This window comes from Equus przewalskii, chromosome X (genome assembly GCF_037783145.1).
Source record: "Equus przewalskii isolate Varuska chromosome X, EquPr2, whole genome shotgun sequence".
Taxonomy (NCBI): Eukaryota; Metazoa; Chordata; class Mammalia; order Perissodactyla; family Equidae; genus Equus; species Equus przewalskii.
Genome location: NC_091863.1, coordinates 36,191,373 through 36,215,266, shown reverse-complemented (window position 1 = coordinate 36,215,266; position 23,894 = coordinate 36,191,373).

The following is a 23,894-nucleotide window of genomic DNA, read 5'->3' as shown; positions in this document are numbered from 1 at the left end:
ATTACTCGGGAATGTGTATGAACAATCAAATTAGTGGTATTTTTAAGTTTTATGAAACCTAAGTGCACATGCACTAGACAGAAACCTTTAGGCATTTGAGATTAATGCTGTGCCAGATTCGATCACTGTAAAATAAAAAGAAAAATGTAGCTGGAATAAGAAGTATGGTGTATATGTATGTGTGTGTGTGTGTGGGGGGGGTGGTTTATAGGGAAACAATTTTGGTGGGAAGGAAAGAAACCCCACAGCTGTTAGCGCTCTTCTTGACCTTGGCAAACTGTATATTCCCCAAATACGGCCAAAACAGTATCTCCCATCTCACGTGCTCTTCCACAATGTGGCTTTGATACTCCTCCAATCACAAGGTGGGGACTATGTCCCTGCCCCATGAAACTGGGCGTGCTATTGGAACTATTTCAACCAATAAAGTATGGCAGAAGTGACATTATGTGGCTTCTGAGGTTAGGTCATAAAAGACAATTCAGCTGCTGCCTTGCTCACTGCAACACTAATGCTCACAGTCCTAAGCCTCCATAGAAGCCGACTGACTACCCGGGAGTCCCCATGCTTTAAAGAAGCCCAAATTAGCTCACGTGGAGGGACCATGTGGAGAGGCCCTGAGATTTCAGAGAGAGAGAGAGAGATGCCCAGCCAAGTCCTGGCTGCTCCAGCCCCGGTCGTTCTAGCTCAAGTCAGTCTGACTGCAATTGCACCAGAAATTTCACGCCAGAACCACCCAGCAGAGCCCTTCCTGAATTCTTGACTTGCAGAAACTAGAAAAGATTATAAAAAGATTGTTGTTTTAAGCCAGAGTTTTGGGGAGTGATTTGTTTTGGAGCAATAGTGACTGGCACGCAGGCACACTGGCTCAGGATGAGGCATCTGAATGGAGTGGGGAGGGAGAGGGACGGCGAGGGGGATGAGGGAGGTTCATAGCTCTGTCTCCCTCCCTATTTTCACTATGTTTCCTCAGGGCTCTTCTGCCTCCACATCTGGTTACCAGAGAGTCTGTCCTTTTATTCCTGCATTCTGGCTTTCTTCAGTGAGAAAGTCCCTGCCCTATGCTGGCTGGGAGCCTCTTCTCCTACAGGCATAAGACCAAAGTGACAATATCTCTGTAAGCCTCCTTGAGACCTCAAGTGGCAAAGTAGCTCAGAGAACCAGTTGAAAGAACATGCTTCATCAAGCAGCTGGGGCACCTCCACAAGACTTGCTTGAGAAAGGAGCAGTCCTTTCCCTCAGGGACTCATAGTCCTTGTAAGACAAGTAGACACATAAATCAATAGTTGCCTTGAGGGAAAGTGCTAGATGGAGGTATGTACAAAGTACTGCGGGAACACAGAGGAGTCAGGCACAAGATAGCTGTCTGTATTGTGTCCTGGCCTAGGCAGGTTGCCACAATTCTCTCTCTATCTCCTCCTCCTCCACCTCCTCCTCCCAGACCACTAATTAAATTGCTTCTTCCCAAATATGGAGAGATTCTTTAGAGTTTCCAGTAAATTTCAGAATTCTAATATGGAAGCTATATCTAATTCTCAGACAACAAGGGGAGCAAAGGATGATCAAAATATATTTAGTGCAACAAATATTCAGGTGTTCCTCAGCTGAGATCAACTCATTTCTGAAATATTTTTTTTATCTCCTCCTTCCTCATAGGCAATAATAAATGGTTGTTGAACTGATTTAAACTCAGGTGTAACTAGCACATTTACAGAGTTATACAATCCCTTATCCATAAAAGACAAGCATATGGTTATGAAAATAAGATTAGAGCTCTCATACTTAGGTTATATAAGAAGGAAAAGCAGCATATGTGATTGGGGACACTATATAGAGAGATTAATGATGGTAAGGAGAAAATGTTTTGAAAACTAAAATATATTCCAAATTTTTCAGCAAAGAAAGCTAAGTACAAATCAGCCCTCTTCACGCTAAACTTTGTTTGCACTGGGTAAAGTGCAACTTCCTGTTTTGAAGAAAAAGTTTTAGTAGGTTCACAAGGTCTCTTGGGGACTCACTCATCTCCTACCAGCGTAACATTTGAACAATTTTAAATGTAAATTAGGGAAAATATGGATTGGATTTCATTTGAAACACACTTAAATGAGAAAGAAAAAAATAGATTTGAAAATTATTGCAACCATTTGAGAACTCCAGACCCTGGTCAATTTCCATTATCCTACATGAGCAGGAGGCCTGCCAGGCCCTGCAGCTGAGCCTTCATTCCTCTGTCAGGACAATGGGCATCAGCTTGGCTTCTTAGCCTCACTGCAAACAAATACTCAGTTATGGCTCATCTCCCTTAATTCAGACTCTTTCGGGAGACAGTCTCTCTGAATTAGTGAAAGAGTACAAAACCAGAATACTTGGAAAGAAAGACTGTTCTATTTCTTTGGAGTGTAATTAAGAACACTCACACATCTAACCAACAACTGTTTTCTTGTGAAGTGTCCTCACACTTGAGAGTGTATCAGAATCCCCTGGAGGGCTTGTTAAAACACAGACAGCTGGGACCCATCCCTAGCGTTTCAGATTCAGTAGGGCTGAGGCCAGGCCTGAGAATTAGCGTTTCTAACAAGTTACCAGGTGACACTGATGCTGCAGGTCTGAGGACCACACTGAGAACCACTGGCCCAGTGGGCAGACACAGTCTTGGGCCTCCTTTGAGGGGAAGTATAGCTGCATACTTTTCATTCATATATTCACTCATCGGTTCAACAAATTGAACACATTGCTCCCTCTATGCCCACATAATGGGTTAGATACAATTGCTTTACAACGAATGCGCCAAGGTTTCTTAAAATAATTATTTTACTTAAGCAAGATGAAAATGCTTTCACCTATTCTTGTTTACACTATAGTATTTTCCTTAGCGCATTCTTTCTTCAGAAAAAGTGCAGAGGCAAACGTCAGCCTGACCTAGATTAAATCATTGTGCATTAATGGACTCCAATAAAACCTTGCTGCATTTAGTGCAGGAATCTGGTACATTTCAATTTAATTCTGATGTGGGAGCACTTTGCTAGTGCTGAATTCTACTACTTAAATAATCCCTCATCAATTCTTATTTATACTCTCTTAGATGTTTCGTATTAAAATGTGACCAAGGGTTAGTTATTCACGAGGTGAGCTTCAAACTAACAAAAGGCAACGTTGGAATCCCTACTCTGATAAAGGTAGACTGCTGTGCACACTGACTCTCACTAAATACTGACTGCACAGAACGACATGAAATTATAAGGAGGGAAAGATTTCTAATTTAGTCTCATCTCCCTTCCTGGTGTAGAAGTCTTCTCAGATCTGTACATCTCCGATCAGTTTGCTGCTCTGGAAAGGGGATCTCACATCCATCTTTATATCCAGTGCCATTGTTTTATATCCACATTTTTTCATGTGTTCAATCCGTAAGCACAAGCCTGTAGAACAGATGGCTGCCACTCTCTTCATGAAAAAGAAATCCCGTGTTTAATAAAGATGCTTTAAGAAGATCTCAGCAATCAGGGCTCATGTTAAAGGGAAAACATGGACAGGCAGCAGGAGGTAGTGAAAGGAGCATGGGATATGGAGTCAAAAAGCCTGTTTGAATTGTACCTCTGCAACTAACTTTCTTTACGGACCTTCTCTGACTTTTCACTTCTTTATCTTTAAAAGTAAAAATAAGAAAAGTTCTTGTGCAGTTTGGAAAAAAATTTAAGCTAAAATTACAGCAAATTATGAAAATGCTACTACAAATAGTAATTACAGAGTTAAGTTTCATTACATGTGTTGGCCTTTGTCAATGAAGATGATGCTTCTACTATTTTTGATTGATGTTTTTTGGACTGTACTTAGTTATCCACAGTATTCAGATAGGTCCTCTTGGTTTGGCTTCCAATGGCTACTACTTGACCACGAAACAGGGTCAATCTCACTTGACCTAATCCCAAAAAGAAATCCTTCACTCTAACCTCCTTAATGCCACGCTTTATGGCATACATTATCCCAGGTAACAGCCAAATGGACCTCAGAGATGGCAGCATTTGTGTCTGTTGGCACGATTTAGACTAAAAGGAAACCAACGTCATCTGTTGACTGGGTCCTCAATCTATATGTATTAGTTTGCCAGGGCTGCCATAACAAAGTAGCACAGACCGAGTGGCTTAAACAGCAGAAATTTATTTTCCCACAGTTCTGGAGGCTGGAAGTCTGAGATCAAGATATTGGCAGGGTGGTTTCTTCTGAAGCCTCTCTCCTTGGCTTGCAGACAGCAACCTTATCCTTGTGTCCTCACATTGTCTTCCCTCTGTACGTCTCTGTGTCCAAATCTCCTCTTTTTATAAGAACTCCAGCCATATTGGATTAGGACCCACCCTGATGATCCCATTTTAACTTAATTACTTCTTTAAAGACCGTATCTCCAAATACTGTCGCATTCTGAGGTAGTAGGGGCATCCGAATTTGAGGGTTATACAACTCAGCCCATAACACCATGCATAAGCCCATTCCTTCTGGTTTATCTTAATAGGATGCAGATGGCAATATCCTTATGTGAATCCTTTTTTCTCTTAAATAAAGGTAGTGTTTTGAGCTTGTTCTAGAAGTGGTTTTGACCCCCAGAGGGCTCTTGTATTTACATAATGAAACACAATTAGAATGACATGTTCAAAATTAAATATAAAGTGATTATGAAAGTTGAATACCTGATGTCTGAGCATCCTCAGTGAATCAATCCATAATCATCTATTAACCTGATGATGATGATGATGATAGCTGCATTTATTGAGTGGCAACAATGTGTTGCTCACTGTACCAGGTGCTTCACATATATGATCCAACTTAATATTCTCAACTCCCCTGTTACATTCAGTGTTTTTATTATGTCAATATTACAAATGAAGACTCTAAGACCTGGAGATATTAAATAACAAGACACAGCTAGCCAAACGCTAAGTGAAAATATGAATCACTAGCATCATCATTAGCACTAGTTACATCTTCTAGCCCTTGGAAGACAGGTCTTAATTAGCTTTGAGAGGTCTGTGGACTTCCTGAAATACTATGCAAAATACGGGAGTATATGTACAAGTGCAGAAACAAAAAATTCAAATTTGCTGTCTTGTTAAGAAGTTCAGCTCTGCTCCATAGTCTAAGAAATGTTGATTTATATATATGACAAAGAGTCAAGGTAGCTCTAATCTACCCTCTACCCTTTTTGCTTTCATTGATTGACTCATAGACCCCATAGTCCCTCCTCCAAAAGTTTCTCTACTGGATGCATGACTTCTATTATCCCTTTAGTTTTATTAATTGTTTTATCCTGAGTTTACCCAAATGAGTTTTCTTTCTGTATTATTCAGGACTCTTGCTTGTAAGTGACAGAAACACAACCTACACCAGCTTAAGACCCAGGAAGGGTGGAGCTGGCCCCAGGGACACCAAAAACCAGGGACTTGAACTCTGTCAGGGCCTTCATTCATCTTCTCTCCATGTGTCTTCTTCACTGTCTTCTACTACAGATGGACATTTTCTGTCTGGTAGTAGCCTAGCCATAACTGTTTCAAGTTTATGTCCTCATATTCTTAGGGCCAGAAAGGAAAGAGGGCTCTTTCCTTTCAGCTTTATTTAGAAAAATCCAAGGGAAAGACTGATTAGCCTGGCTGGGAGCATGTGCCTATCTCTTGAGTAATCACTGTGTCCAGGGGAAAGTGGTGCCATGGATGTCCAGGCCTCACTGACATGCTCTTGTCTTGACTAGTTGGGTGGGATATCATGGAGGGTGGCCCCAAAAGAATCACATGATTGAGGTCAGGGAGGTGCAGACCCCTAAGGAAGAGTCATGCTATTAGTAGGAAAAGAAAAGGGAGAGATGGGCCCACAAATACATCTAAGATCCACCACAGTATTGGTTTTAACCAACAGGGGCAATTCTTTCTCTTTCGTGACTCAGAAAAGAGAGTGCAGCAAGAGCTAGGTTGCCTGCAAGAACCTGGACCTAGAATTAAGTTCCAAGTTGACCTGGCTCCTGAATTTGCAAAATTGTTGATTGTCATGTCCAGCCCAATTGAGCGGTATTCATGAACTTTAGCGTTTTACTTATTTCAGCACCCCCAAGTACAGTTGTTAATTATATAGAACATTCCTGTTCTATGATCTCTATAAACATACAAATATCCATTATTTATTGACACAAGTGACTGGCATGGATGGGCTTATTTTGTTATTGGGCACATTCCTTAGTCGCTGAGCATCAGATTGTTACACATGCCTACCTCTCCAATTGAATTGGTTGTGGGAACTTTGCAATGAGACCTTGAACATAAACACACGTTGGGAGAAAAGGTAGAGGGAAGAGGGAAGGCCCTGATGTGGAAAGCTCTGGCTACCCTTGTCTTCCAGATCTAACATTTTCTCCATTCCTTCTCCCCTCTCCGCATCTATTTCAGATCTTGGAATCTCCTCCTGGGAAGCCTTCCTGGACCTTCTGGGCTTGTATTCGGTTCTCTCCACTATACTTCTGGGAGTAATAGTTGGAGAGGAGCTGCCAGACGTTTTAGTTTTAGCTTTGATTCTTGCCATATGCTTTGCCATTTGCCTTTGGCCAAGCCAGTTATTACTCCAATTTCCATAAATATAAAATTAGGTGAATAATAAGCCAACTTTTCTCCAAGATTTACTGCAAGTATACATGAAACAGTATTTCTAACTTTATATGGTGCTATGCTGTATGCATAAGGGGGTCAAAAATGCTAACAGGAAATGCATGTAGTGGTAGAATAAGATATAAGAACAACCATCGAAAAGTTACTATATGTCAGCATTGTACTTTATATGCATTATCTCAGTTGAGCCTGATAGGGACTGTAAATGATAGACATTATTATTTCCTTTCTACAGATGAGTTAACTGATTCCCCATCATCACCCAGCTACTAAGTTGCACAGTCTGGATTTGAACTCAGACCTCCCTGACGCCAAAGCCTTGGCACATAGCAAACTGTTAAGACTTCTAAATAAATTCAAGAACAGTACAGCCCTGTTATAGAGCTCTTCACTCTCCTACGTATTTTCTTAATACTTGGGATCTATTTGACTGGGCCTTCTCCCCTGTGAATTTTGTGCTATTTGGAAGATCTTTCTCAGTCCAACTCCGGAAGCATTTTATGTGGCTCTTTTCCTTGTTTCTCTCAGTAGCATTAAAACCAGAGTCTATTGTTGTATTACTTAGTATCCCATCTTTTCTGTTGGAAGTCTCCCAAACACATTCTTGGATGTGTGAGGAAAATAATTAGGTCCAGACAGACTACAAAACAGCTTGGCTTTTAAAAAATTGCAGAGCATTATCTGGGATTAGAGGTTGGACACATAGACACGATTGGCCATCCTCAGCGTGGTAAATGATTTCTTGGGAAATGACTGAGGGCCTCCTGCCCTGTTGTGCCTTCCCCTACCCCATCCTAGCTGGCCCACTCCACTTTTCGTGACTGAGAATTAAGTCTCTCCTTGTTCCCAAGGTTCAGAGCTGGTGATCACCCAGCCTTCCTGGACCCAGCCCTGGATCGCCAAAGAAAAGGACCAGAAACATCACATTTTTCTTTAAGGCTATTGATGCTACATTTTTCAAGGGCAGCTTTCATCAGTTATGAAAGATGAAAGTAGTGAACAGTCGAGGTAATCTAAACTGTGATCTAAATAGTGGCTATGTATTTCATTAACAAGATGATCGTTGCCTAAGTCAAAAGGTTTGAATAATTCTCTTCATCTCATTTTCATGGTGTTTAAGTTTGGCTTCCAAGGACTTCAGACCAAACACACACAGGGTGGCATATCATACAGCAAAATGAGGTACAGGTTGTATATGCCAGAAGTCTAAGAAAAAAAAATCAAATGAAAACAAGTGTGTTGAGCCAAATAATAAGAAATAAACAGAAATGAAGTAAAGTCACAAACCACGCCAGAAAAGAAACAGAAACCCCATAAGAAAACACACTTAAGGAAATCAACAAAATGCGTAGCCAAAGGAACATCAGGAAGGTTGTTCCCAGATGGCCATCTCTGTTGGGCAGTCTCCCTTCGGGAATGGAAACTCTTTAGCAGGCAGCCAGACTCCACGCTTTGGGCCCAGAGCAGGGCATTGCCTGCGGAAGAGCCTGGGCCTTGTTAACCTTCGGCAGCTTTTAGCGAGCAGAGGGGAAAGGATTCTTTCCTCAAAGCCCAGCGCTTCCTGGGGAGGCCTCATTGCTAAGCCTGCAAAGTTCAGGTTTGGGGAAATGGGGTGTGAAGTGGAGCAATAAGAGGCCTCCCCATTTCCCAGAGAAACCAAGATGCTTAGGAGACAAAACAGCATGTGGTAAAGACTGTGGACTTTGTTGTTCCACAGCACTGGTCTGAGTCCTACCTCCCTGTTCCTTCTGTGACCTGGAGTGATCATTACAGCTCTTTGTATCTCAATTTTCTCATCTGTGAAAATGGGAATGATAATACCACTTATCTAACAAGGTTATGGTGGAAATAAGTGAGATAATGTAGGTAACCAGCTATGTTAGTGATTAGGTGGGGGAGCAGGAAAGGGACAAGAGATTAACCAGAGGATAGCGGAAGTCCTATAAGGCAATGAAGCAATGCTGGCTTGCCCAGAGATCTCTGCCCTGTCAACATTTTAGTCACAGTATTCTTAATTGAAGTTTCTTATGAAGTCTAAGTTTCTCTGAGGAGTAAGTCCTCTGTGACCCTCCCAAGAACCAATTTGCCCTTCCCGGATGTCCTCAGAGTTGTCTGGAACAAATTCCCCACACAAATATGTAGATCAGGTGTGGTGTGGGTTTCTCTGTGACTGAACCCAAAGATCCCGGCATCTCTGGAATTTCCTGGGTACCAGGAGTTGGGTCCAGGGAGCCAGCCACCCAGCATGGCTGGCTACAAAACAGCCACATGCACCAGAGAATGGAAAATAACCACCACTCCTGTGGGGTTTCCCTGAGCTTATCTGAACCTTCACGGTCTCTAGTGGCTGAATCAACATGCAGTATGGGGATATAGGAAAAATAAAGATAAAGTAACGAAAATAAATATTCACTCTGCCTTAATCTTAGCCAATTCCCAAAGGGGCTATTCACATATCTGTTTGTCTCGATTGTCTAGTAGGAGAGGGGACACGGTTCCCTCAAACTGGATGACTCCATCACTGATGGAATATCAGAGGTTTTTTCCATCATATTTTCCCTTTTCTTCCCTTTGTAGGAACGTGGATGCTATCTTAGTCAAGTTTAGATTATTTTCTGTCAAGTAGAAAATTAGTGAAGTGAATAGACAGTTTGGAGTCCAGTTTTTAAAGTCCCACATTGCATATCTACCTTTTGTTTTAGAGGTTGTTGGATGATCAAAAATTATTTCATGCTGCACACAGTATGGGTTACATGGACATTTATCTTCCAACTGTAGCCTTCTTAGCAGCCCTTCATGGTAAAATTGTTAGGTAGGTGAGTTTTTTCTTTGACACTCCTATACCTTCTTTTTAGGCATTCTCCATTTCCTGTCCAAGGCTTTCCTCCTCCTCATGGCCCCAAACATACGCTCCATACTCTCACACCCCAGCTCAGCTAGACTTTCTTTCCTTCGCCTCTCTTTGTACTCAACAAAAATGTATGAGTCTTGAGTCCCAGTCCCTCAATGCCAGGACACATCTTGTTTGGCAAGGTGACAACTAACTAACTAATCTGATCAATGAATTCTATGGGCAATGTTAATGTGTATAATCACTCTTGGGGAATATATTTCCATTTTAACAGGAACTTTCTGCGATCTTGATGTCTTAAGTTAACCCAAAAAAGAGTGGAGATATTTGTCTACTCATTTGGGACGCTGATTATTGCCTTCATAATGCTGATTGTCTGCAACCATCAAACATCTTGAGATGTCCTGAAAAAAGCATCTGTTACATCCCTGGATTGGGATAGTGTGTTTGGACAACATCAATGATAGCTTGGTTGTGCTACAGAAAATAATCCAGAAGCTCTTGTCTTTTCAGGCTTGAACTGTTTTATTTAGACTGTCAGATACCTGTGAGGTTGCTGCCATAAGGGTGGCCTTGAGGATATTACCAGATTCACCACCGGATTTGAGAAATTCAGCCATATCTCTGTCACCAACTAGCTTTGTGGTCCTGGGAGAGTCCCTTCACCTCTCTGAGCCTTGGTTTCTTCCCTTTATAATTAGGAGGGTTGGATTAGGTGCTCTGTAATGTCCTTACAAGCTTGAAAGTTCTCTAATTGTAAAATCCATTGGTGAAGGCTGCTAGGGTGTTGACTGTGTGTGTTGAATGCTGACGTATTTTCAGCGAGGTTACTTCAGGGCATTGCGGTAATATCTCACTGGGAACATTGTTTTTTGTCTGAAGATTGATATCTTGCCACAGAGGGTTCTTTTGCATTGCTCCAAGTACTGCGTTAGAAACCCATAAACAGTGTCTTAATAGTTTTATCTTTCCAAGAACAATTGGATGGCAGTGAGTATTTCTTCTACACATCTTCAGTGTACTTATTTTAGCTTTACTTGATTCCAATCCAAAATTTTTTGGTTAGAGTATTTGTCTTGATTCTTATTTTAGCCAGCGATTTTCTCTGTCCAGTTCAGAAGGCCGCACTATTGGACAACTGCATGGGATACACTTATACTTTTTCAAACTTGGTACTTCTATGATACCTCTCCTACCCCTCAAGCTCCCGAGGTAGTCTCCTGACAATTCCAAACATGTTATCTCCAAACATGAATCATGCACCTATAAGAGTGATTTAAAATGTTTTCTCTAGCAATTCCACTTCTGGGTACGTATCCAAAAGAATTGAAAGCAGGGTCTTGAAGAGTATTGTACATCCATGTTCATAGCAGCTTTATTCACAATAGCCAAGAGATGGAAGCAACCTAATGTTCATCTACGAATGAATGGATAAACAAAATGTAATATATCCATACAGTGCAATATTATTCAGCCTTTAAAAGGAAGGAAATTCTGGGGGCTGGCCCCGTGGCCAAGCGGTTACGTTCGCGCGCTCCGCTGCAGGCGGCCCAGTGTTTCGTTAGTTTGAATCCTGGGCACGGACATGGCACTGCTCATCAGACCACGCTGAGGCAGCATCCCACATGCCACAACTAGAAGAACCCACAACGAAGAATACACAACTATGTACCGGGGGGCTTTGGGGAGAAAAAGGAAAAAATAAAATCTTTAAAAAAAAAAAAAAAAAAAGGAAGGAAATTCTGACACATGCTATGCCATGGGTAAACTTTGAAGACATTATACTAAGAGAAATAAACTAGTCACAAATAGAAAAATATTGTATAATTCTACTTATTTATATAAGGTATCTAGAGTAGTCAGACTCATAGAAGTAGAAAGTAGAATGGTGGGTGCCAAGGGCTCAGAAGAGGGGGAAATGGGGAATTGTTTAATGGGTACAGAGTTTCAGTTTTGAAAGATGAAAAAGTTCTGGAGACTGATTGCACAACAATGTGAATATAGTTAACACTATTGGACTATATACTTAAAAATGGTTAAGATGGTAATTTTTGTGTTTTGTGTGTTTTACCACAACTAAAAATAAAATAAAATTCTAAAAAAATAATTGTTTTCTGCCACTACCTCAAGTTCAACAATTCTGCTACAAGGGCTTACTCGTTTGTTGTCTAGGCAAGCTGCTGGGAGCTGTCTGGTCACCTTGTTCTCTGTAGCCTGTTTACAATAAGCCTCCCAGGTAATATATTCTGAATGTCAAGTTGAGCTCATAATTTTGATGTTAAGTCTCAGCCGTACAGATCTTGTATTTTTCCCTCTTTATCTCAAGGGATTGCAACTTCGGGAATAAGGCATATCCCAGAAGTGCTCGATATTCTCTTGAAACTTCAGGCATCATCTTAGGAGCTAAGCAAGTAACTCTTCTATTGGAAACATGGACACAGCAATCACCCAAACAGCCCTTCAAAGACTTAAAGGATGGTACATTGTCTGTCTGTCTCGTTCACTTTTTTCACACTTATCTGATGTTCAACAAATGTTGATGTGTGAAAAGAAATGCCCCCAGGGCTGGCTTCAAGGGTGTGCGATCTGTGTAGTTGTACAGGGGCCCACACTCAGAAAGGTCCTGCACTTTGGTTTAATGCCCTGCTGTTACTTTCTTGACCTTCTTAATAATTTTGCCTTTGAACTTGTGTTTTGTTAGTGAAATCTGATGGAACAATGGAGCGTGAGCATGAGTAAAGAAGAAACTAGTGATATGGGTGTTCACTGTTCTTTCTGCCCCATTAGCATGTAGGGTTTGTGATACCCCATGAGCACAGAATTCCAGTGGACCCATGATATGAGTTCAGTGAGATGCAAAGTATATTTCATCTACACCTGAGTAAGTGGAGTAGCTGACGGCTCTGTGAGGTGATGCTTTCCATTTGAACCAGAATTTGCTTCGATTGCACAATGAGGACAATGATGTTCGAGGAAACATGAAGGCATGAAGGAACAAGGAAACTTATCATGTTCTTTCCTACTTGTGTTACTTCCCTGTACTAGCCAACCACTCATACAGCAAATGATGAGATATAAGGGGAGAGAAAGATAGGGCAACCCATAGTTTCTTTTCCTTGCAGTCCTTTCTTACTCATCAGTAAGCCAAAGATTGAGAGTGTTAACAGAATGTGTTCATATAAAAAAGTGAAATAAAAATAGTTAAGTTAGTTTTGTGCAATATTTCCACTCTTCTAGTGAGAAAAAAGTACACGTGTATATATGAGCTAGGAAATCTAAATTGTGTAATTTCAGTAATTCCACATATGGGTTAAATGCTCTTATATATGCATTTATAACTGGTATAATGCAGTATAAGATGAAGGGTAAATTCATGCTAATAATTTAAAATTTTAATTTTTATTTATTTAGAACAACGTTAAATGGCAAATGATAAACATCATAACAAGGTTGGAGAGAAACTGCGGAAGAGAGGAACAAGCTTTATATATTAGTACCTTTAATGGCACCTTTTCCTCTGCTTTTTGAACAAGGGGCCCTGTGCTTTCATTTTTCACTGGGCCCCACAAATTATGTAGCTGGCTCTGATGTCCCCTACAGCATTTGGCTAGCATGCATTTCATGGAAGTGGGGAGAATTGTCAAAGGGCCTCTGTGTTCAAGGGGTCTGGAAATTAAATTCATGTCTCTGCTTCCAAGGACTAAAAAACCACGAGACATAGTCCTTTCAAGTTTGTTCTTTGTTTTTGCTCCTCACCCATACTGGACGTGTGGTCAGGCCAGAGGGATTTGAATGAGCCGCTCACATCCTCAAAGGTTTACATGACAATCACTTTAGCTTCTATAATGTTAACCAAAGGCACCTGTGCTAATAGTCGCATGTGAAATTAAGTCAGGAACAGATGGAGTTCTAAGGCCAACTGTTGCCAGTCATGGAAAACCTGCCCTCCTTAAATAGCCTCTGGTGTAAGTGTCTGCCCACACTCTGCCCACTTTTCAGGTTTAAATACAAGGTGACATTTGGTATGCATTTCCTGTAATAAAGAAACATGTGATGATTATTCCCACGATGTTATTTTTAAGACTATTGTTAACTGTGGTCTGTCTTTGGTTTCTCAGTTAAGGAAAAAGCAACTTGACTCAAAGCATCACTTGATTCAAGTTGGGCAACCACAGCAGAGCAAATCCCCTGAAGGAAAATGAGTGGGGACACATTCGCCTCCCACTTTGCAGACACTGAAGTATCGAATGAGTTGGTGACCCCTGGGAGAGATCAAATCTTACAATGCGTGTACAACATTGGGAAGGCAACTAACACAGGAGGCTATCTGTTTTTATAACAGTCATAAATAAATGTATAGTTATTGGAATATACCATCTCGAGGGTAGGCACCCATAGCCTTGGTTTTTCCTGGTTTTTGGTTTCTACTTTTAGTATTCAAAATAAGTTGAAAATCAGTCATGTTGAAAGATAATAGCTTTTCCTCTTTCAATATGAAATACAATACAGATTGAAACCATTAATTAAAAGAACAAGACAATGTGTGCATTTAAATTCGGAAGGGGGTTTGTAATAGAAAAGAAGTCTAGTCATATAGCCAGAACATGGTTGAGTCCGATTCATGCTTGGGTCTTCTGTCTCGTGCCCAGTGCTCATCTCAAGAGATAAGCAGTGGGAACGGATCCAGTAGAGGTTAATGCTCCCCGGGGAATGCTAAGAAATGCCTGGCAGCCTCATTCCCAGGTGAGCAGTAAGGCATTAGTAGGGAGGTGTTGCCTAAAAGGGTGAAGGAAAACCTGGGCTCACTACAATTTCCAGGAAGGCTTTGGATCTAGACAATGACTGAAATCCATTGACTTAGTCCTGGAGTGGACATTCCCAGATAAGTGTGTTTGAAATTAAGTGCAATTTATTTCAGAAGGTACCTGGCCAAGGTTAAAAGTGAGGCAGGGTCTTTTAAAATCTATATTGTATCTATAAAATCTATAAAATCCAGCCAATGTTCGTAATTAGTGTTAGGTTGAACCATATGAAAACATTGATGGAGATTTCATATGGTTCAACTTAATACTTAACTATTTCTACTTGTTATTTCCATAAAAAGATACTTTATGCCAAAAAAAATGTATTTGGATTGTACTCTATTCTCGCTCCCCCTGTGTTAATTGTGTTTGGGGTAAGATGAGCCATTTGTCTTATACAGTCTTATCCTAAGTCTCACGTGGTTCTGCACCGCCCTTTTGGGTCATTCTGGTGTGTAGCGATCAGTTGCAGGATATGTTGTACATAATTAATTGTTAATAATAGTTAAAGTTCTGGTATTTCTGGATTTTTAACTTATTTAAAATAAACCAGTGCAGAATCAAGGTTATGCCTGTAAGAGTGATGCTCTCAACTTATTGAGGGCTTCTTGGGTGGAGGAGAAAGGGCTACCCTGGGAGTGATGCCCATGTAACCCTCATATGATAAGGGTTATGGCAGAAAAATCTTGAAAACAAGTAGCATGGTGCTTGCTGCAGTGCTACAGTGGAAGAGATGATAGTGGCTTGGATTAAGGATGTAGAGATGGGAATGAAACAAAAAGTCTTAGATTGAGGTCTCCAGAAGTAGACCCTAAGATAAGGATTTGTGTGCAAGTGGATTTTTCAGGAAATGCTCCCAGAAGAAGCTGGTAATGAAGTGGAGGAAGTAGGACAGTGAAGGAGAAGAAGGCAAATGGGGTGGGTTTGGAGGCAAAGTCCGATGGAGAACAGCCTCCGCCTGATCCTGTGGGGAGTCCTGGAGGGTAAGTTACACCTCAGACTCATCTCAACCCAGACCAAGGGAGCTGAGGTTTCATACTCCCATACCTGTTAGTCATTGGCAAGGGCTGGTCAGGCTTGGGGCGGTGGGAAAGGGAGGGAAAGTCCTAGGCACTTCCAGCTGTCATATTTGGGCAAAGCCCTTCAGTAGCTGGAGGACAGTCCTGTGAAGAAGAGTCACAAATTCAGGCCATTCTTGGCAAAAGCACACCACAGCCAGGAGATGGGCATGTGGGAATAATAAAAAGGGATTGAGGGGATCAGAGCAGATCACCAACAGTGTCTGCTACATATCTGAATTCAGAAACACAGCACAAAGAAAGGGGAAAGAGCACAGCTGGGGGAGTGTTCTACATGCCCAGGATGCTACAGAACTGGTGACCATGTCAATCATGTCCTCACAGAAAAACAAGTATCTTCAATATATCCGCTTTGCTCCATTCCCATTGCTACCTCCTTAATCTAAGCCACTATTGGTTCTTACCTGTATCACTGCAACCAGCATCATACCTAGCTGCTAGACATTTATTCCTGCTCCCTTATGTTCATTCTCTACACAGTAGTCACGGTGATTTAAGAAAATATAGTGGTGATGTCTGGGGGTGAAAATGAGCTGAGTTGGAGATGCTTTAATCACCTCATAATCTCCACTAACCCCTCATTCTTGGACTTTTTCTCAGTTTTTTGCAAAGGGATATGCAGCTTTACACCACCTCCCATCTCCCCCTCCTCCCCCAAAATACCCTTGTAAGCACCTTACAACTTTCAAGCTCCTTTCATTTAGAAATTCTGGAACCACCAAAGTTAAAATGTAAATCTGGCCATGTTGCTCCCCTTCTTAGAACCCTTCAAGGCCCCTCATCACACTTGGCATAGAATCAAGACTCCTTCCCATGACCCATGAGCCCCACTTCGTCTGGTTCCTGTCTCCCCGAGTGGTGTTTCTTCCCTTCCACTAATGTGCCAAACTCCCTCCCACCTAACAACCTCTGCCTTTGCTATTTCCTCTGCCCCAGACTCTCATCCCCCTTTTCCAATTTGGTTCACCTCAAATGTAGCTCTCCATAGTCGTCTGACAACCACCTCTGACCAGTCCCTTTCTAACATGTTACACTCTTTGATCTGCTTCACAGACCTTACTGCTATCTTGTCCATAGATTTATTGGTTTATTGTCTATCCTCTCTGCTAGAGGACATGCTCTAGGAGGCCTTGTCTGCACAGGCCACCACTGTATACTTTTATAACAGTGCCTGTCACAGCTAGAAGTGCTCATTAAATACCCGCTAAATCTGAAGTCAGCCTATCAAAGAAACAATTTATTTATATGCCTGGACAAAGACCTAACAAGCTTTGAAATCATTTTTGCCACAAGGTTTTGGATGCAAGTAGATGAAGAAAGATGAGTCCTTCTCAGAAGTCTCCTGAAAAAGGTGGCTGGACATGATTGGATTGTCCATCTTCCATACACTCTACTGGTCTGAGCCCACCTGGAGAATGGCGTTTATTTCCAATGGCCACACTTTGTAATAGAAAGGGAGCCCACGGTCAGGAGGCTGAGTGCAGTTAGCCAACAGGCTGCAGCTGCTGCACCTTTGGAACCCACTGCTGCATTCATACTCTGGGATCACTGAGCACAGCGGCCATACTAGAGCCAGGCCATTTCAGGCTAACATAGGACTTCTCTTATGGGCAATTTTTACTCTAGTGCTCCCCATCTGCTGAGACTTTCTCAGAGCTGCATGGCAGTCTAAAGCTTCTTCTACCCAATCTTCCTTCCTTCCCTCTCTCCCTTCATAGGTGTAAAACCTGCATCTTGGCCTAAGCCTCTCCCCAACCTACTTTGGTTCCCTTTCCCATTTATCCTTCACAAAAATTCCCCTCAATAAATCTCTTGCACATCTAATCCTACCTTAGCATCTGCTTCCTGGAGGACTCAAACTGACATAGAAAGCCTAAATCTTACATAAAGAACATATTGATCCTGAGTTTGGAATCATCTACAGAGTTGAAAATATCCATTTGCTTTCTTTTTCTGGGTCAGTGAAAGTACACTAAAGTTAACATCCTTGAGAACTATGGATCCTGGAAGCCATTTTTTCTCTTATTTGGGATCTCAATACAGTAGAATTGCTCTCAATTACTTCAATGGGGATCAATGGTTGTTGGGCTAACAGAAAAAACTGATTCAACCTGGGATCATAAAAATGATTCATACCTTTCTTAAGCTTTTTGTTTTAACTCAAAACATGTAACTTTGCATTAATTCCCTAATCCTTCGCTGAAGGACCAAGGCTTTTTCCTGAGTACTGCTCTGCTTGCACAAACCACACTCTTCTGTAATTTCCAGTTGTTTCTTTAAAGTGAAGCAGAAGCTAAAAGATACTTGCCATGCAATCAGAGTGCAGAACTCTTTTGATATTTTCCTTAACCTTCTACAGTTATTAAAAAACCTCCAACTTGCCTTAATTAAGAATCTGCAAAGAGGGGCCAGCCTGGTGGCACAGTGGTTAGGTTCGCACATTCTGCTTCTCGGTGGCCTGGGTTTTGCCAGTTCGGATCCCGGGTGCTGACATGGCACCGCTTGGCACGCCATGCTGTGGTAGGTGTCCCACATATAAAGTGGAGGAAGGTGGGCACGATGTTGCCTCAGGGCCAGGCTTCCTTGGCAAAAAGAGGAGGACTGGCAGTAGTTATCTCAGGGCTAATCTTCCTCAAAAAGTAAAAAAAAAGAATCTGCAAAGAATCCAACTTTGCAACTTTCTTTTCATGCTCATATTTAATCAATTTTTGATGTTTTTAGCCAAATTACGGAAATATAACATCATGGCATGAGCAAAATGGGCACGGACCATCACCAAATCTTGGTATGGATCAACTCCATGGTTGGGACCAAGAGTGTGAGAGAGTGGTGGGCTCAAGGCTGGAGGAAGCAGTGAGTGTATTTTACAGATGAAACAGAGAGCATTGGTTAATCTGAAGAGTCTACTAAGGAGTGGTTGATCAAGAGGACTTTTACTATATGATGCTTGATATAAAATGCTTTAAATTATTAATGATATTATTTCTCCAGCTCCTTTGGCTCTCTGAGCTGCCTCCATCATGGACAGCAATATTTGATGCTGACTCTCTGGCAATGGAACATTCTTTTACACTAGTTAGTCTTATCCATTTTTGGCTCATGGATTCTGTTGAAAATCTGACGAGTTATAGATCTTCTTACCAGAAAGATGTACACACACACACGTGCAAAACTATAGGTGGGGTTTTTACCCCTGAATCTCATTTGAAGATTCTTTATTCATAAACCCCATATGCTACAGATTGAATGTTTGTGCCCACTTTCCCCCTGAATTCATATGCCTTATCCCCAATGTGATGGTACTTTGAGGTGAGACCCTTGGGAGGTGATTAGGTCATGAGGGCAGAGCCTTCATCAATGGGATTTGCCCTTATCAAAGAGACCCCAGAGAGTTCTCTTGCCCCTTCTGCCATGTGAGGACACAGTGAGAAGGTGTTGTCTATGAGGAAGTGGGCCCTCAACAGACACTGAATCTGCCAGTGCCATGATCTTGGACTCCCTGGCTTCCAGAACTGTGAGAAACAAATGCTCGTTGTTTATAAGCTACCAAGTTTATGGTATTTTTGTTATAGCGGCCCAAGCAGACTAAGACACCATATTATTAAAACGTACAGAGTAAAATGTAAATAGACAGTACACTGGCCTGTCATTTTCTAACTGGGAAAATAAAGTAAAGCATGGACTATATTTGCTTGATAAGATTGATTCATCATAAATGCCACTGTCTGGTTCTAGGAAAAGACACACCCACATGCACACTCACATTTGTTTAGTTCCCTCAGAGGGTGGCAACAGTCATGCCGGTGTGATTCATCTTTCAGGAAGGAAGAGGGAAGTGCAGTGTAAAGCCACAACCCAGGCCACAGAGAGGACTTGGTCCTGGAGCACAGCAGAGGTCGGGGCCATCCGAGGGCAGAGCAATTGCTGTCAGTTGAGTAAGACTGTGTCACTGAACCCCAGATGGGCACAACCTAATGGAGCCTTGGAGATCATCCAGGCCAACTCATTTCATAACTCAGTTCCATCAGATGCAAATTATTACAGAGTTACAAACAAGAGACCATTCTCTCAAATCTACTATCAACTCTAGGAGGAGCAACAATGGCTTTCCTGGCCTTGATTACCACACAGGTGGTTGGCGCCAAGTGTCTTCCTCCTTGTCCGGAAGATGATAAAACTTGAATGCATCATGGTTGGTGCCTACAAGTCAGTGATAAAAGCTGGGTGGGAATCCAGCCCTTCTTCCCCTCTTCCAATGTCCTTCTACCAAATCCCTCTGCTCCAGGGCTTGAGGATGCTTTTGCAGTTTAGCTAATTCAATTAAAATGATTTGAATATGGAAACATTTCAAGGACATTCTCATTCTTTTCCCACTCTCCTCACTGGTTCCTCTGTTCAGGAACAGCTTTGAGGCCTCATGCATAACTTCCAAAATCACAAATGACATTAATTCTTCCATTTCACATTGAAAAATCAATCTGAGTCAGGTTGAATTCCATTTCTTAAGAGCTGCTACTAACTGTACAGAGTGCCAAAAACCCAAAGTCGAGTGATTAAAACCTGCGATCAAGTACATGACAGCTTAAAAGTGTTGGTTAGGATTGCCTCCTCACTTTGCTATCTTTTTTTTAGGGCATTGAAGAGCGACTCATTCATTTATAGACTAGCTTAAAATGAACAAGTGCTTATATACAAAGTAAGGTGATAATTGGCAGGAAGCTTGTTTATTGAGTACCAATCCTTGAGCTGAATAATGACCTGATTTAGAAGTAGGGGTGGAGGGAAGCCCAAGGGGAGAGGGAAAGGAGACTTTTATTTGTGGTTTTGGCCACAACGGTGGGGGAATAAATAAGGGAGATGTGGTAGACAGAATAATACCCTTTCCAAAGATATCCTAATTCTTAGAAACTGTGAATATGTTAGGTTACATGGCAAAGGGGAATTAAAGTAGCAGATGGAATTAAGGTAGTTAATCTGCTGATCTTAAAATAGGGAGATTATCCTGGATTATCTGGTCAGCCCAGTGTAATCACAAAGGCCCTTAAAAGCAGAAGAGGGAAGCAGAAGGCGAGTGTCAGAGGGAGATGAGACTATGGAAGAGGTCAGAGTGATGTGATGAGAGAAGGACTTGACCTATTGCTGCTGGCTTTGAAGATGGAGGAAGGGGCCATAAACCAAGGAATGCAGACAGTCTCTAGAATCTAAAAAAGGCAAGGGAATATATTCTCTCCCTAGAAGCTCTAGAATGAATGCAGGCCTGGTCACATCTTGATTTTAGCCCAGTGAGACCCAACTCAAACATCTAACCTACAGAACTATAAGATAATAAGTTTGTGTTGTTCTAAGCCACTAAGTTTGGGGTAATTTGTTATAATAGCAAATAGAAAGGTAATGCAAGAGTGATAGAAACAAGGATGAAGGAGATGTTCTTGCTTTAGATACGTTTCAGGAAGGCTGTTGCCAGCAAGAGAACGGAGGAAGATACATCAAGAGTTGAGGACACACAGGAGAAGTGGCTGTGAGACTAGCAAGATGGAAGAAGAGACTCAGGAAGAGCTTGGGATAGGGAGCAAAACCTGGAGATTCAAGGACCCTAATCAGGAGTGACATCAAATGACCAGAGGACAGCTAGACTGAGATATAGAAACCAGCAGATGTAATGATTCTTATGTGCTGCTAATTCACTCCTTTCTCTCACTTTGGTCAAGAATCAAAACATAGAATAGAAATACCTCTGACCTTAATACTCTCTTTCCAAAGAGTTTCACAAGACAGAAACAATATAATTTGACAAGCATAAAAAACACGATCAACATTAACAGAGGAGTACCAGTTTCACATCGTGGAAGAGATGGCTAGTTGTGCTCCAAATTTGTTTTCTTCTCTTCTCATCCTAATAGAAATTTTAGGCTGACATAGGGCTACCCAGCCTCACTTGCTTAAAGGCATGGCCATGTGACTCAGTTCTAGCCAATGGCATGTGAACTGGAGTGATGTGTGGACACTTTTAAAGGGAAGAGATATACCTGTCACTTTCCCTCCTGTCCACTGACTGGAACAAGAATGTGGCGACAAGCTGTCTTGAGCCCTGCAATGAGGGCAATACCCTGGGAATGGGGAGGCAACAAGACACAAGGAGCTTGGGCCCCTGATGGCTTCTCAGAGAGAGCTCCCTACATACTTAGATTTTATATGAGAAAGAAATAAAATTATCTCTTGTTGAATCTACCATTACTGTGAGTCTCAGTTTCCACGCTCTAAACAATACAGAATTATTTCCCCAGACAAGTTGGGTTGAGTCTTTTTCAAGTTAAAATAATTGTGATTGTCTCTGCTTTGCCCAGCGTTACTTCGGGTTTTAATAGGCTCTGACTTGACAATAGAGTTTTTGTCATCATTAGTTTTCTATAACTGTTGTAACAAATTACCACAAACAATGGCTTAAAGCAACAGACATTTATTACCTTACGATTACGTAGGTTAGAAGCATGACATAGGTCTCACTGGACTAAAATCAAGATGCTGGCAGAGATGTAGTTCTCTTAGGAGGCTCTAAAGGAGAAGTCGTCTCCTGGCCTTTCCAGCATGTAGAGGCCATCCGCTTTCTTTGGCTTGTGGGCCCCCTCCTCCATCTTCGAAGCTAGCAATGTCAGGCTAAATCCTTCTCAGGTTGCCATCTCTCTTCTGCCTCCCCCTCTGCTTCTAAGGATCCTTGTGATTAAATTGGACTAACCTGGATAATCCAGCATCATCTCTGCATCTCAAGGTCAGCTGATTAGCAACCTTAATTCCATTTGTAACTTTAATTCCTCTTGCCATGTGACCTAGCTCAAGATACTTACAGTTTCTGGGGATTAGGTCATGGACATCTTTGGGAGACCATTATTCTGCCTACCTCAGTCACTTTTGTTTTCTTTTTTCTTCTGTGCATTGTCCATGCTCCAAAAATTCTGTGTACGTATCTGTATGTGTAAATCTATATGTGTATATCTGTTTGCTACCTGTGTTTGGTGACAGGGCCTAGGAGCAATGACACCCTAGTAGCTACTGAGCACAGCTTGCACTTAGATTTGGTTTCTATCTACAAGAAAGAAATCTGGACTCCTTGGAGAAATGGATGATTCCAGGTTTGGGGCAAAGAAAGGACAAGATGAGTCTGGAACATCTCATTATGCCACAAAGAATGAAGTGCTCAAAGAACTGCAGAGACATGTCAAGAGGACACAAGAGCCACCTTGAAAGGGCTACCACTGGCTAATCTGAGACAATTTGAATTTAAGTAAACAATGATAATAGCAGATTAAAACCCACTAAATAAAATAAGAATCCATGTGTCTAGGAAAAACTCCCTGTTTTCTTTTATTCTCACACTGAATATTTCTGACACCAGATGTGTGGGGTTTTTCCCATGGTGACCAATTCTTTGACATCACCTGGATATCCTAAAATTCAGTTCAATTCTGACCCTAACCAGTGTTAGGAGAAACCCCACAGGTTAAGGGCTCAGTTCCACAAGACTGTCCCCGACTTCAGATGCCAATTGCAAGTAGTAAGTCCCCAGGTGACTCACAACTTCTGTCCAACTTAATTGCAAGTTGGAGCTTACCATGACCTCCTCCTTGGGTTTAATAATTGGCTGGAGTGGCTCACAGAATCTGGGAAAACTTTTTACTTACTACTGCCAATTTATTACAAAAGATATTTTGAAGGATGAACAGAACAACCAGATGAAGGGATACATAGGGTGAGGTCTGGAAGGGTCCCAAGTGCAGGAGCTTCTGTCCCCGTGGAATTGAGGTACACCACCTTCCCAGCACGTGGATGTGTTCACCAATGTGGAAGCTTTCTAAAGTCTTTACTTTTGGAATTTTTATAGAAGCTTCATCACGTAGACATGATGGATCACTAACTCAATCTCCAGCCATCTCCTCTTCATGGGGGATGGAGGGTTGGGCTAAGAGTTCCAAGCTCCTAATCATGGCTTGGTCTTTCTAGTGACCAGCCTCCATCCTGAAACTATTTAGGAGCCCACCAAGAGCCACCTTATTGAACAAAAGACACTCCTATCATTTAGAAAGTTATAAGAGTTTTAGGAGTTCTGTGTTGGGAACCAGGGGTAGAGACCAACATGTATACTTTTTATTATTTCACACCCTGGTAACATAAATATATAAAGAAATACAGGAGAAGAGAAGGCTTTTTCTTACAAGAGAAAATTCCTAAATAGAAGGAATGACAGAAATAGAAAAATAACCATTTAACATCATCCTAATGATAACTGAGTTAGGCAAGAATTATCAATGGATGACTAGAACCAGTCAGAGATGTCTCATCCCAGCTGATCACAGTGGGACACCCATTTTTCTCTATACGTAAACAAAGTAGCATGTGTCACCCATTATTTTTCTTTAAAAATAGCATCCAGAATCAATGGTTCTTTCCAGCCTTGTGCAAGTGCTTGTGAGAACATGGTTAACACTCTCTGTGGATTATCAAGAAGTTTTTTTACTCAAGCCCTTAGTGG